This window comes from Pteronotus mesoamericanus, unplaced genomic scaffold (genome assembly GCF_021234165.1).
Source record: "Pteronotus mesoamericanus isolate MK-2021 breed Mesoamerican mustached bat unplaced genomic scaffold, CSHL_Meso_final contig_90, whole genome shotgun sequence".
Lineage (NCBI taxonomy): Eukaryota > Metazoa > Chordata > Mammalia > Chiroptera > Mormoopidae > Pteronotus > Pteronotus mesoamericanus.
Genome location: NW_026555277.1, coordinates 40,399,473 through 40,412,705, shown reverse-complemented (window position 1 = coordinate 40,412,705; position 13,233 = coordinate 40,399,473). Strand labels below are relative to the sequence as shown.

The 13,233-nt window shown below is 33.9% G+C and overlaps 1 protein-coding gene across 1 annotated transcript in view; it reads left to right on the top strand.

The window, feature by feature from the left end:
* The window catches only part of PRMT3 (protein arginine methyltransferase 3), a 100,207-nt gene that overhangs the window by 73,446 nt on the left and 13,528 nt on the right, over window positions 1-13,233 (top strand). The gene's annotated exons all lie outside the window — the stretch shown is intronic.

Here is a 13,233-nt window from a genome sequence, read left to right as displayed (position 1 = left end):
TGATATATTTATGGAGTAGTGTACATCAGTGAAAAAAGATGTTCTTTATTATATTCTACAACACAAATAAATTTCATGAATAGAATATTAATTTAAAAAGAAAAAACATAAAAGTTTCTATATTTAAATTTTTTTAAGAAAGCTAAACTGAATGTTGATAAATATCAGAATAGTGCTTTCATTTTGTGGGAGGACTTAATTACTGGAGGGGGAAAATAAAGGTTCTGGCTCTTGGTAATGGTCTGTATTTTGATCTGCGTAGTAGTTGGGTGTTCGTTTTATAAAAGTTCACTGAGCTGTAGCTCAGCAATTTGCTCACTTTTATACATGTGTGTTGTAAATTTTATACTTGTATACTTTAATAAAACATTTTTTAAAAATATACAATGAGCTCTGGCTGGTGTGGCTCAGTGGATTGAATGCTGGCCTGCGAACCAAAGAGTTGCCAGTTCAATTCCCAGTCAGGGCACATGCCTGGGTTGCAGGCCAGGTCCCCAGTAGGGGGTATGAAAGAGACAACCACACATTGATGGTTCTGTCCTTCTCTTTCTTCCTCTGTCTAAAAAAATAAATAAATAAAACCTTAAAATAAAATATACAGTGACTGTCACATTGGCTAAAAGAAATATCTATGTATTTTTCGCATGTTTGTGATATTTCAATTAAAAGTTTCGCCAAAAACCAAATAAAGGACATCTGGTGGTCAGAAGCTTGATGAGTAAAGGAATTAAAAGAAGCCTAGCATGGCTGGAGCAAGTAGACCATAGTGTTTAAAGAAGGTGGAACGCTGTCCAGATAGATCATTTAGTACCTTATGCTATTTGGCCTTTTTCTGTGATAAATGGGAAATAATTGAAGTTTGTAAACAGAGAGCGATGTGATCTGAAGGGTACTTTGGAAAAATCATGACTGCAACATGGAGAACATATATGAGACCAGAATGGATGTGAAAAGCCAATGAATAAGCAGTGGCTTGAGTAAGAAATAGCAATGCCTTACACAAAGGCAGTTTTAGTGAAGGTGGAGAAAAGTGGACCTCTTCAAGACCTATGTAAAAGATAAAATTGATAGGGCTTGAGGATAGATTATGTCATGAGAATGAGGGAAAAAGTTAACAGTGGGAACTCCAAGGTTTCTTGATTTTACACTTTGATGTGATGGCATTATCTTGTATGACAAAGAAAATTGGGAGAACATGTTTAGAGGTAAGGATCAAAAGAAGCTCAATTATTAGTATGTTGAATTTGGAATGCCTTTGAGATAATGCAAGTAGTGGTTGCCAGCAGAGAATTGGAATACTCTTCTGTGACATGTCTTGTCTTGTGAGACTTGTGATATATTTGGTTGTAGGAGGATATTTTTTAAATACTCCCAAATAAGCCGACACTGTTTAACAAAGCATTTTAGGCAATCATAAAATTAAGTAAATCACTCTTGAACTAGGATGTATTTTTTAACCTCTGCTACGTCTTGAGGTTAATGGGGTCTAAAAGCATTTTATTGAAAAGCAAGTCCAATGGAATAGTATCATGTGTGAATATAACAATCCAAATTAACTATTCATGTAATACAAAAAGAAGAGTCTGTGAGAGGCATTATGGTCTAAATAGTGCAGATGATTCTACTCTCCATTTTATTTAGTGAATATATGCCCATTTGGGGGGCACATGAGGTGGAAGATACACCTGCCATCTTTTCAGTTATGATCAGCTTGTGTTTCTCGAGTATGGGCATCTTGCTGGACTACATGTGATTCTTGTGTCTAAAAGGATGTAGTTTTAATACAACATGCCATCTACTTCATCTGGAGCGCAGCCAAAGAAATGGTGATTTGGGTCATTGCCAGAAGAACTGGTTGTATTGAATTTATGAGGGATGTTAGTCTTCAATTTGAAACCTTATTAAAGGAATTTTTCCAGAGTAATTTTGATTTCTGAGGTTTATGTGATTTATCTTCTGTATAATATATAACTCTATGATAAAAGGATACTTTGTTTTGTATTCAAAGGAATTCCTTCTGTTCTGATATTTTTTAGATTTGATTTAGATGTATTGCCTATAAAATTTTGGACACTTCCAATTGATCCCCTCTTATCTTTCATTTTGCCCTACCAGAGAGTCTAGCCGTCTAACCTGGACTTCAGAGTATTTTAACCTTTGTAAAATTTGAATTTCTTCAACTCATTTTCTGTGTTAATTGCCATCCTATCTACTTTTGTACTTTCTCCTTGGAAACATAATATTAAGAAAATCTTAATTTTTAAAAAGACTTTATTTATTTATTTTTAGAGAGGGAAAGGGAAGAAGAAAAAGAGAGAGAGAAACATCAGTGTGTGGTTCCGTTTCATGCACCCCCGCACTGGGGACCTGGCCTGCCACGCAGACATGTGCCCTACACTGGGAATCGAACCAGCAACCCTTTGCCGGTTCACAGGCCGGCATTCAATCCACTGAGCCACACAAACTAGGGCTAGAAAAATCTTAATTTTTAAAAATATATGTTTCTCATCTCATATTAACTTTGAGGTATGTGTTCATTGAGTAGAATAGTGGGAGGAATCACCTGCAAAATTAAACTATTATTTAAACCTACTCAGAGAGAATACAAGAATAGGTTTAAATTACTTACTTTGAAGTTGAATAAAATAACTTGTCCTTAGGGTCAATAGGGATTCCTATGCTTGATTCTTTTTGAAAAGCCATGCTGTACAAAGCCCCTCTGAATCCTATTGAGTTATATTATAAAAGGACTTGAGTATCAGATTGTTCTAAAATGCAGTTTAAGTGGAATGTTGAAATTCTTAAGCTACATTACAGTCATAGTGTAATTCTAGATAGGTATAAGCTTATGCTTGAAACCAGCAATGTCAAAGAGTCAGAATATTTATGAGAGAAATAATCACTCTCAAGCAGGACTGAAATACTTATCTCACGCATAGCAATAAGCATAAAAATGGTTTCTTTATCAAATAATCAATAGGAGTAGACTCTTGATTACAGATGTCAGGGGAGTTTCCCTAGACTTATCTCAAAAGCTGCCAATTAGAATTATTAGGTTGTGATAATAAATGAGTTTGACCAGGCATTTTCCTCTTTGATTAAGGCAGTTTTCCCCAGTGTAATGACCTGTAAGAAAATAATCTTCCCTGTTCAGATTCCCTTTGACTTATGCACTGACAGAAACCATTGTAAATGTTTGCATTCAGATCTTCTAAAATTCCCGAAGTACCCAATGTTTCCAGATGTCTGATATATGTATATCTGTGTATTCATAGGAAGGATTAGTCCTCATAGAAAGGTGAGTCAAGAATTGGAAAAATAAATTCTGTTAATTCTGTTATATACACCAGATAGTTCGTAAGGTAATATTTACCAAAACCAGTTCAATTTTTCTCTTTTAGAAGACTGAAGGAGAAAAGGACCAATTTTGAAATAGAAGGGAGTTTTCTGAAAATGTTTAAAATCAAAGAGGAAAGTTTAAACAGTGATAACACAGCACTATGGCTGAAACCTTTAGATCTAATGGGCCAAGTTTACTAGTACGACTTTAGAGGAGATGTTTGATTTCTCTGAACTTCAGATGATTTATGTGAAAAGTAGAGATATGACACCAATACCTATATCCTGGGTATTCTTTTGAGTGTTAAATGAGATAATACATAAAAGTATTCACCACTGTTCCTGGCACTTAGAAAGTGCTCATAAAATGATCCGATTATTATTATAATTCACTTTCCTATCTTGCCTTAAAGAACGGGTTAAGTTTATTTTTCACTTATTCACTCCTTATGGGGGTTTAGAACTTCATAGATAAATTCATAGATGGATTTACTTATTCCTTCAGGATTGAATTTACCTTCTTTTTTTTAATTTGGCAGAAGTATGCAATGAAAACTCTTTGATGTCATCATATACCTGAATATCTAATGTAGTGGAGAAATGAGACCTTCTTTCAAAATGTTGCATTTATGCAAATCTGCTGTTTCTTAAAGCAACATCACTTACTTTCCACCTACAGTTTTGCAGAGTCATGTTTTTAATTTCCAGGTCACTAAGACAGTGACACAACTACTACAGAATGCCCTGTCCTTTAACAGCTGACATGCCTTTGCTGTCCCCAGAGGCTGCACCAGAGCGTTCAGTCTGAGTTTTCTTTTCTCTCATCCTCATTCTTTCATTCAGCATCCAAGGACATGGATACGGCGTGGGTGGGATGGTCTGGACTGAGAATTATAAGAGCCCCTTTTTTGTATTCCTTCCATGTGGTGCTATCACAGCGGCCGCATGAGTCCTCTCGTCGTTGCCTCCTCGGAACTGGTAAATGCCTGGAGGGCAAAAGCAGTCCCAGCTGTCGGTCTCATTCTTTGGCTTTCCTTCTTCTCTGAGCCTTGGCTCGGAAATGCTTTAATTTATCTCTCTGGTACCCTCAGATATACAGTATTTTATGTTTTGTTAGCTCTTACCGCTGCTCTCAGCAAGGGGGCCGCTATATTTTACCCAGCCCACCACTGCACGGGCCAGATTCTTCATTGCACTGTTTTTCCCTCCCTATAGTCCCCTGCCTGTAACACGCTTCCCCCTTCTCTAAACTATCTCCTTAATTTGGTATGGTACAGTTTAAACGTTGCTTCTCTGGGCAGCCTTCCGGAATTCCACCAAGCAGATTCTAATATATCCATTAAATATTCCTGCACTCCCTGTAATAACACTCACCGTAATCATAATGCTTTTCAATGTCTTTTGTTCAATTGTAGATTCCTATAGGCACTTAACGGCAGTCTCATCATATCTGTTTTCACTTCCATATCCTCACTGCCTAAAAAGAAAAAATCCCTGGGCATTCTACCTAAACTGTAAAAACTGCTGTTTGTTTGAAGTATATAATATTGAAAATTAATGTGTGCTCTTAGAAATCATGGCAATAGTGGGATAACAAGTGTTGGTGAGTATGTGGAGAAAAGAGAACCCCCGTGCGCTGTTGGTGGGATTGTAAATAGGGGCAGCCACTGTGGGAAAGAGTATGGAGGCTTCTCAGAAATTTAAAGATAGAACGACGATTTGATCCAGCAGTCCCACTCCGGACATGTATCCAAAGGAAATTAAAATAAGATCTTGAAGAAACTTCTACACTCCCTTGTTCATTGTAGCATTATAGCCAAGATAGGGAGGCAACCTAAGTGTCCATCAGCAGCTGAGTGGATAAAGATGTGGCATATAAAGGCAATGGAATATTATTCAGCCATAGAAAGAAAGAAATCCTGCCATTTGTGACAACAAGGATGGACCTTGAAGGCGTGATGCTTAATGAAATAAGTCAGACAAAGGAAGACAAATACTCTGTACTATGTGGAATCTAAAAAAGCCAAACTTACAGAAACCAAGAGTAAAATGGTAGCTACCAGTAGCTGGGGGAAATGAGGAGACAAACTTCAATTTATAAGTTGAATAAGTTATCAGGATTTAGTTTATATCATGGTGATTATAATTAATAATACTGGATTATATATTTGAAAGTTGCTAAGGGAATAGATCTTAAGTGGCCTCATTATGAAAAAAGAACTGATAATTATATGATTCTGATGGTGGTGTCATCTAACCATGTGGTGGTAATCATTTTGCAGTATACAAGTGTATCAAATCAACACATTGTACACCTTAAATTTACACAATGTTGTAAGTCAGTTGTATCTTAATGAAGCTGGAAATAGAAGAAATCGGGATAGTAGATACCCTTAGGGGTGAAGGTGCCTAGGATTAGCTAAGTGCATAAGGGGGATTACTAGGGTGACAGAGATTCTGTTTCTTGATTTGAGTGTTGATTTCACAGCTGTATTCTCTTTGACAATTCATCATGATAAATACACTTACGTACAGCATTTCTGCATGCACATTGTACTTTAAAGGGTTTTTTAGAGTGGAAATATTGGTTAAGTCTCAATACATATTGAATGTGTAAAACAATATCTTGTATTTCTAGCCACGAAGAAATGTAGAGCAGTTAGGGCATGTAATTTATGAAATGTTAGAATTAAAATACTTATGTTTTAGGCTCTGAAGAGGTGATACCTTCTGCCCCCTGAAATCACTATAATTAGCAATTTTGAAACTACAAGGGAGCAGTTCAAGTAAATTTTTAAAAAGAATTTTATTTATAACTGGGACTATTTCAAGTAGATCAAAAATTGATAACATTGAGTTTTTCAATAAAAATACCTTTAAAAAATTTTAGACTTATTGTCTGGTTTGCTGCTTCCCATATTTCTAGGTCTATTTCTAAATTACTCGACTTGGCAATGTCCCTTGAGAAATGTATGGCATTTAATGTGTATTGTTCCCTAGAGGAATTATGAAAGAAAGAAAAGATGCAAATTTTCTCTTGGGATAAAATAGAAAATTAATTGAAGAAGGAAGAATCCATTATTTAAGGTATAATTAATATTGGGAGAAAGCCATAACATATAATTTTTGTATTTGTTGATGATGTTTTCTTGGTTTTAATACCAGTTACCACTAGCAGAGTGCATGCTTTTTTGCAGCAGCAGCTTGTATGGCTTTTGTTTGTATATTGATATGGTTGGTTTACATACAGTGATGTAAGCTATGATAATCATTTTTATGCATTATCTTCTTACTCTGTCTTACCTTAAACTCAGCAGTTGGCTTTTGAATTCCATATTAAGATTTTGAAAGAAATAAACAAAAAATGATTTTTGTTATAGCGATTCTGCTGCATGGATTACAAGCATTCTGTCTCCATGCTTGGATAAACTCCATCAAAAGCACATTATCCTCCTACTTCTGTGGACAGCTGCCTAATTGTATCTGCTGTAACCACATGCTGTTGGAACATGATACCAATGAAGAACAGAAATGATAAATTACTCCCTGCAGGTGATAGTGATAATGATAATTTTTAATTTTCTTCTTCCACATAAGGTCTAGCCTGATCTTATTTCATTGGCTGCCATTCTGTTACATACCCACACAATACATCCTCTTTAAAGAAATACTCATCACACCAAAATACATGAGAAAGTGATTCATTTTTATTTCAAGTCATTGTTCTTCAAATGAGCATGTGTAAAATAAACTGCATCTACCTTTTTATGTATGGGATAAATAAACAAATTGTGACGTAAAACAGATTTTTAAATGATGCAGTTTACAAATGCTGTGAATTATTCCTTCTTTTTGCGAAATTCAGAGACAAATAGCTCATTCACACACTATGTTTTCATACTTAAAAATGTTTAAGATGCACAATAAAGTTACACGCCTTTATTATTTTCCTGTGTACTTCAAAGTAATTCTGGAGAATTGTCACCAAATTATAAACATGATCAACTATTCCAGAAATTTACTGTATGAATGTGTTTTCCTTTCATTCTGTTTTCTTCTGTCATCAGCAGTGCTCTTATTGCCACTCATTCTGTCTTTTCTCAACCTAAGCAACTTCACAACTTTTTTCTGACTGTGGTATAATTCAGTGAAATTTTATTTGTTTAATTGTGATCTTGCCTTTGCAGATTAACTCGGCTCCTACAAATATTTGATTTTAACGCTTACTATTTTCCTCAGCTGTTGTTCCCTTTGCCCCTGACAAGAAACATTTGTGGAAATAGAGAGGAATTTATTCTGGGGTCAGGTTTTCTAACATACCTGATCTTTTTCAAGCACATGTCAAGCTGTGCTGCAGTTATTTATTACCATTGTCTGTTTGTCTTCATTTTCAATTTCCTATGCTTGTTTTTTCTTACATCTGAATAGCTTTTATAAAGAAAGGGTAAGTTCACTGAAATTCATTTAAAAGATCTAGAGATATATCTTGTTAAAGTGATGGCATGATGGTAATAACATAGTGGAACTATATTTGAAAAAAAAGTGACATATTTATATTCTGCAGCAAAATAGTTTTGTCCCCAAATTAGCTGACATTTGGTTATATGACTTTGAAGAAATGAACACCCTAGTTGTAGTTCAGTTGGTTTATGTAACTGTTTCACATTTAAGGGTTTTTTTTTCTTTTTTCTTTTCTAATCTCTATTTTAATTATTAAGGATCACTTACACAGGAGAAAAAAGTCCTTTTTATTTGAGTGGCATTCTAGGCCCTGCTTGTTATTTGAGAGTAATTACTGATTTTTAAACCAGAAGTATTTTTTGGTTTTTCAGAGTAGGAGTCTTCTACTTGCTCAGCTATGTGAATGCTAACTGATGAATAGATTATCTGCACATAATTCTTAATCCCTGGTGAATTTCTTCCTAACATTCCTCATGCTTCTGCCCAATGTGTGCTGTGGAACTGATCTTAATATTACCCTCAACCAGACGTCATTACAAGGGTAAAGCTGCATGAGGAGCTGACGATGCACTATGATGCATTTCAAAGGGAACTATAAAACAGATGTGATTTGAGATTTACCTTTGCCATAGATCCCTGCCAACTTCTTTTAACCAAAATTAATTACATCTTTCATTTTTATTTTTCTTTCCTATTTTATTTATATGTCTTGAGACTTATAAACCTCTTTTTGTTTACCCCAAACTACCCAGTATTTTTTCACCTATTTTTGGAAGGTTTGGGGGAAAGGAAGGTTAATTTCTTCTTTGATTTTTTTTAACTAAATTTCATAGATAGTTGGATTTGGGGATTAGAAAACAGTTCTAATATCTTTGTGTTCCCAGATCATTTTATTTTTTAATTTTGTTATAAACTCATGCACCAGCCTCTCTTCTTCATTAAAACCTATAATTATAAATTCTATAGTCAGTAATTACAAATTCTACATAATTCTATCATATTAATATTGCCAGTCTGTTTTATACCAGAGTTAAACATATGATGTTTCACTTGGTGTATGTTACATATTTCAGGTCACATCTTCTGATAATGTTATAAGAGCATCTTTTATACCTGAATTTGTTGTTTTCACAAAAAGGTTTGTTAGCTTACTGGGGGTTTTTTCTACCTTTTTTTTTTTTTTGTTTTCTGGTAACATAGAATATTAGGAGTGCAGAAAACATATGTGTACCTTAAAGAACAATTATAAAGTAAACCCCTTCCATTGAAACCCACTTACTAAAATCTTTAAAAGTCTTCTTAATGTTTTAGTATGGTTTGGCAATTTCTTATTACTATGTCTATTCCATAAATATCTTTACTCCTCTACTTTCTACTTTTTTTCAGTTTGTATTTGCTAATCTCTTCATTGAAAAAAATTTTTTTTGTAGAAATACTAGTTGGGGAAAAGTTGTCATACATTTTTTCACTTAGTTCCTCCTAAATAACATGTGATCACAGATGCTGTGAATTTTTATGAGAAATATAAATTATAGCTAAGCATAAAGAATAGGAATATTCCAAAAAGGAACATGACTATTCCAAATCTATTACCCACTTTCAGTAGCTTAGTGGTTATCTTTCCAGATATATATATTTACATTTCTATAACATATAATGTGTCCATAATATACATTATTATTCTTTTCATTTAACAGTATCTTGCGACTTTTTCCAAATCCATAAATATTTATCTACACAATTACTTTTGATGGCCAAATGGTATTCCTTTATATGGAGGTATTATGATTTATTAACTGATCACCTATAGTTGAAAATTTGAGCTAAAATTGGCAACTTATGGCTAAATCTTTGCAAATATATATAATAATTTCCACAGAATACTTTTTAGAATCCCTGAATCATTGAGTATGTACATTATGTAAGCACTTTAGTTGAATACTTAACATACACTTAACAAAATGAAGCTCAGAAATCTTGTAGTGTGTTAAAAACTGCCTAAAGTGAATACCCACCATGTACCCAGCACTCAGCTCAAGAAACAGATTATTACCAGCAAACCAGGAACCTGCCATGTAACCCCTTTCAGTTGCTACCGCTATGCAAGGGTAATTACTATACTGACTTATAACTGTAAGTTTTACTGTTTTTGAAAAGTATATATAAATGGAGTTAAGTGTACTATTTTGTGTCTGACTTCTCTCTAATACAAATGTTTTTTCTTTTAATATGTATTGCTAAGTTCTCTCTAGAAAGGGTATCTCAGTTTATTTTCCCACCATTAATGCCACATTTCTCACTGAACTGTGGATATTATCATTTAAAAAATGTTTTCCCCAAATTAATCCAGGAAAATTATGTCTGGTTTTAATTGCGTATTTTCTCTAAGTCAAACATCTTTTTTTTACATGTTTAGAAATCATTTGAGTTTTCTTTTGTAAATTTCTTTTGCCTTAATTTCTTTTGACACATCATTTTCTTACTAACATGTAGAAGTTTAATGTACAATGAACAAGTGACCCTTTGTTTTATATCTGTTAAAATATTCCCAGATTTGTTACCTTTTAATTTTGATACTAAAATTTTAGATTTTTCTTATATTAAGTCTGCCTCTGTGTGGCCTTTAAAAAGCCCTCTTCAGTTCCAATTTTTATATACACTTACATATGTTGGTGAAATTTTACTCTTCCTCCCTCCTACTGTCCCACCCACTGCACTGATCTCTATGAGTATGTGTGCATTCATTGATAACTCCCCAGATGATGTTATAAGTTTGCCTTGAACAATCATAAGTACTGTAAAGGAATTTAGAAGGTAAAGATAGTGTTTTATAAGACCTAACTATTTATCATTCCTGTTGTTCTCATGTTATTTTTGATGTTTCAGGTTTCCTTCTATTATTATGGCCCATCAGTCTGAAGAACTTCCTTTAAAATTTCTTCTAAAAAGTCTGTTGGCAATGAGTTCTTTTCATTTTCTTCACTTGAAAATGTCTTTATTTTTTCTTTATTCCTGAAGAATATTTTTGCTGAATATAGAAATTTAAAAGGTTTTTTCTTGCTCCAATAGCTTTTTTTTTTTCCCATCCTGACCTCCAATTATATGTATGTTAGACTTACAGTTCCCTGAGGCTCTGTACATTTTATTTCAGTTTCTCTCCTTGGATTTTCAAATTAGATAATTTTTATTGATCTATATTCAAATTCACTGATTTCTTTTTTCTCTGACATCTCTATTCTGTAGTGTAACCCAGGGAGTTGTTTTATTTCAGTCACTGTATTTTTCATTTCTAAATATTTTATGTAGTTCTTTTTTTTATAGTTTCTGTTTTTCTACTGAGAACTCCTATCTTCTGATTCATTTCAATGTGTTTTCTATTATCTTATACCCTCATAGTTACGATTTCTACTTCAAAGTCCTTGTCTGACAGTTCAGCATCTGGGTCATCTCAGAGCTGGCATCATCTGTCTTTTATCTTCGGGAGTGGTTACATTTTTTTGAATCTTTGTATGTTGAGTAATTTTGAATTGTATCCTAGATGTTGTACATTCTTTGTCGTGTTGTGTGCATTCTCAGTAATGTTATCATTGTCTGGAGAATGTTCATGTTTGGTGTTAGCAGGCAGTGAACCCAGTTAAAGTCAAAACACAAGTTCTGTTAACGGTGTCTGGGAAAGCAGTGGTTCAAACCTGAGTTTCATTCTTTAAGCATTTGTCATATTGTTTTGGGTGTCTACTGTACTTATACACTTAAGGAATTAGTCTGAGACTTGTATAGGTTTTTCACATCTTATTTTAGTTCTCTAAGCTATTACTTGTTGGTTTGGATATTTTCCAGACAAGTTTTTTAAAACTGCATTAATCCTGGGGCTTGCGCCAGCGATTCAGTTTTCATTTAGGTCTCTCAGCCTTTGTTATGTTGGTTTGGATCTCATCGGGGCCATGTAGCGCTGGGGTTAGGCTGAGACCTGTGTAGCTTTACACATAGAACCAGGGGGTTCTCAGCCCTAGCTCCTTCTTCCCCATATTTGTTTTACACACTCGATTTTTTTCAGAGGTGAAAATTATTTGTCCCATCTAAGTTTAGTAATCCAATTGGTTCATAAAGTGCACTGATTATGTAAGGAGGCTAGCTATACAAGATATTTAAGAAACTGAAGACTTAAGAAATTTCATTTAAAATGTATGGAGAACCTGCTGTATAACAGGTTTGTGCTGGGTAAAGGGCATAAAAATATAAATTACTCACAGGTTTTACTTATAAATGAATTACAGTCTGATAGGACAAACTAAAATATTAGTATAATAAGTACTATATTAAAATTCTGCATCATAGCACATTTACTCAGCAAACATTAATTGTGTACTGTGGGCCAGGCATTGCTCTGGCCACTAAGGATATAGAGTGGTGAACAAGATAGATATACAGGAGCAACTTTAAGAAAACAGTTAAATTACTCAGCAGAGAGATCAAGAAATCAACTGGGGGGGAAAAAAAGTTATATTTTAGAAATGTTCTCATTAGCTGCATAGTTTTCGATAATAATCTGTAGCTGAGTAGTATGTTGCTTTATGATTTTATTGGACAGGATTATAAATAGTATTTCAATTTTCTCTCGGTATCTAAACTGTAATGAACCTGAAGGTTAAATACTGAATTTGGTTTGGATTCAATCCATATTAACCCTACAGATCAATAAAACTTCACATTCTCAACAAAAACAGCAATGTCCTGTTTTTAACATTTTAAAAGCTTTATTTAATGCCAGTTTTAAACATAGATTAAGTCAAATTAGTACCACTAGTGAAAGAAAAAGGAATGGTATTATTTAAAATTTAAACAAAAAGAAATGAAAACTATATATTCATCTGGATATGTTAATTTCTTTTAGAGGCCTTTTTATACTATCATAGTAACCCTTGGTTACTATGATAGTATGAAAAACTCTGGAGTTTTTCGGATATTTGCTTAAACATAAATTTTATTTGAGTAATATTACTAATTTTTACTTTATTTTCAGAAAAAAATGGAACATTTAAATATTCCATTGATCTTATTGCAAAAATATTTCTGGTAGTTTGCTTTCAAATTGGATATACAATATCAGAAGAAATTTAGTGAGCTGTCTTTGTATAAAAGAATATGTTTTAGTTACTTATTGCCATGTAATAAACCATCCCAAAACTTAATGCTTTGAAGTCACAGTCATTTAGACTGAGTTGTTTATGATTCTGCAGCCTGGACTGGACTTATCCACTAGTTTTTCTGTGGCTCTCCCCTGGGATCTCTTACACTGCAGGAGTTGTCTGGAATTGTCTGCAGGAGTTGTCCAAGATGGCTTTCCTCACGTGGCAGCAGCTCAGTGGGAGAGTTTGGATTGGCTAGGGGCCGGCTGAGCCCCTCTCTCTTCTTACAGTCTCCCACCATTCAGTA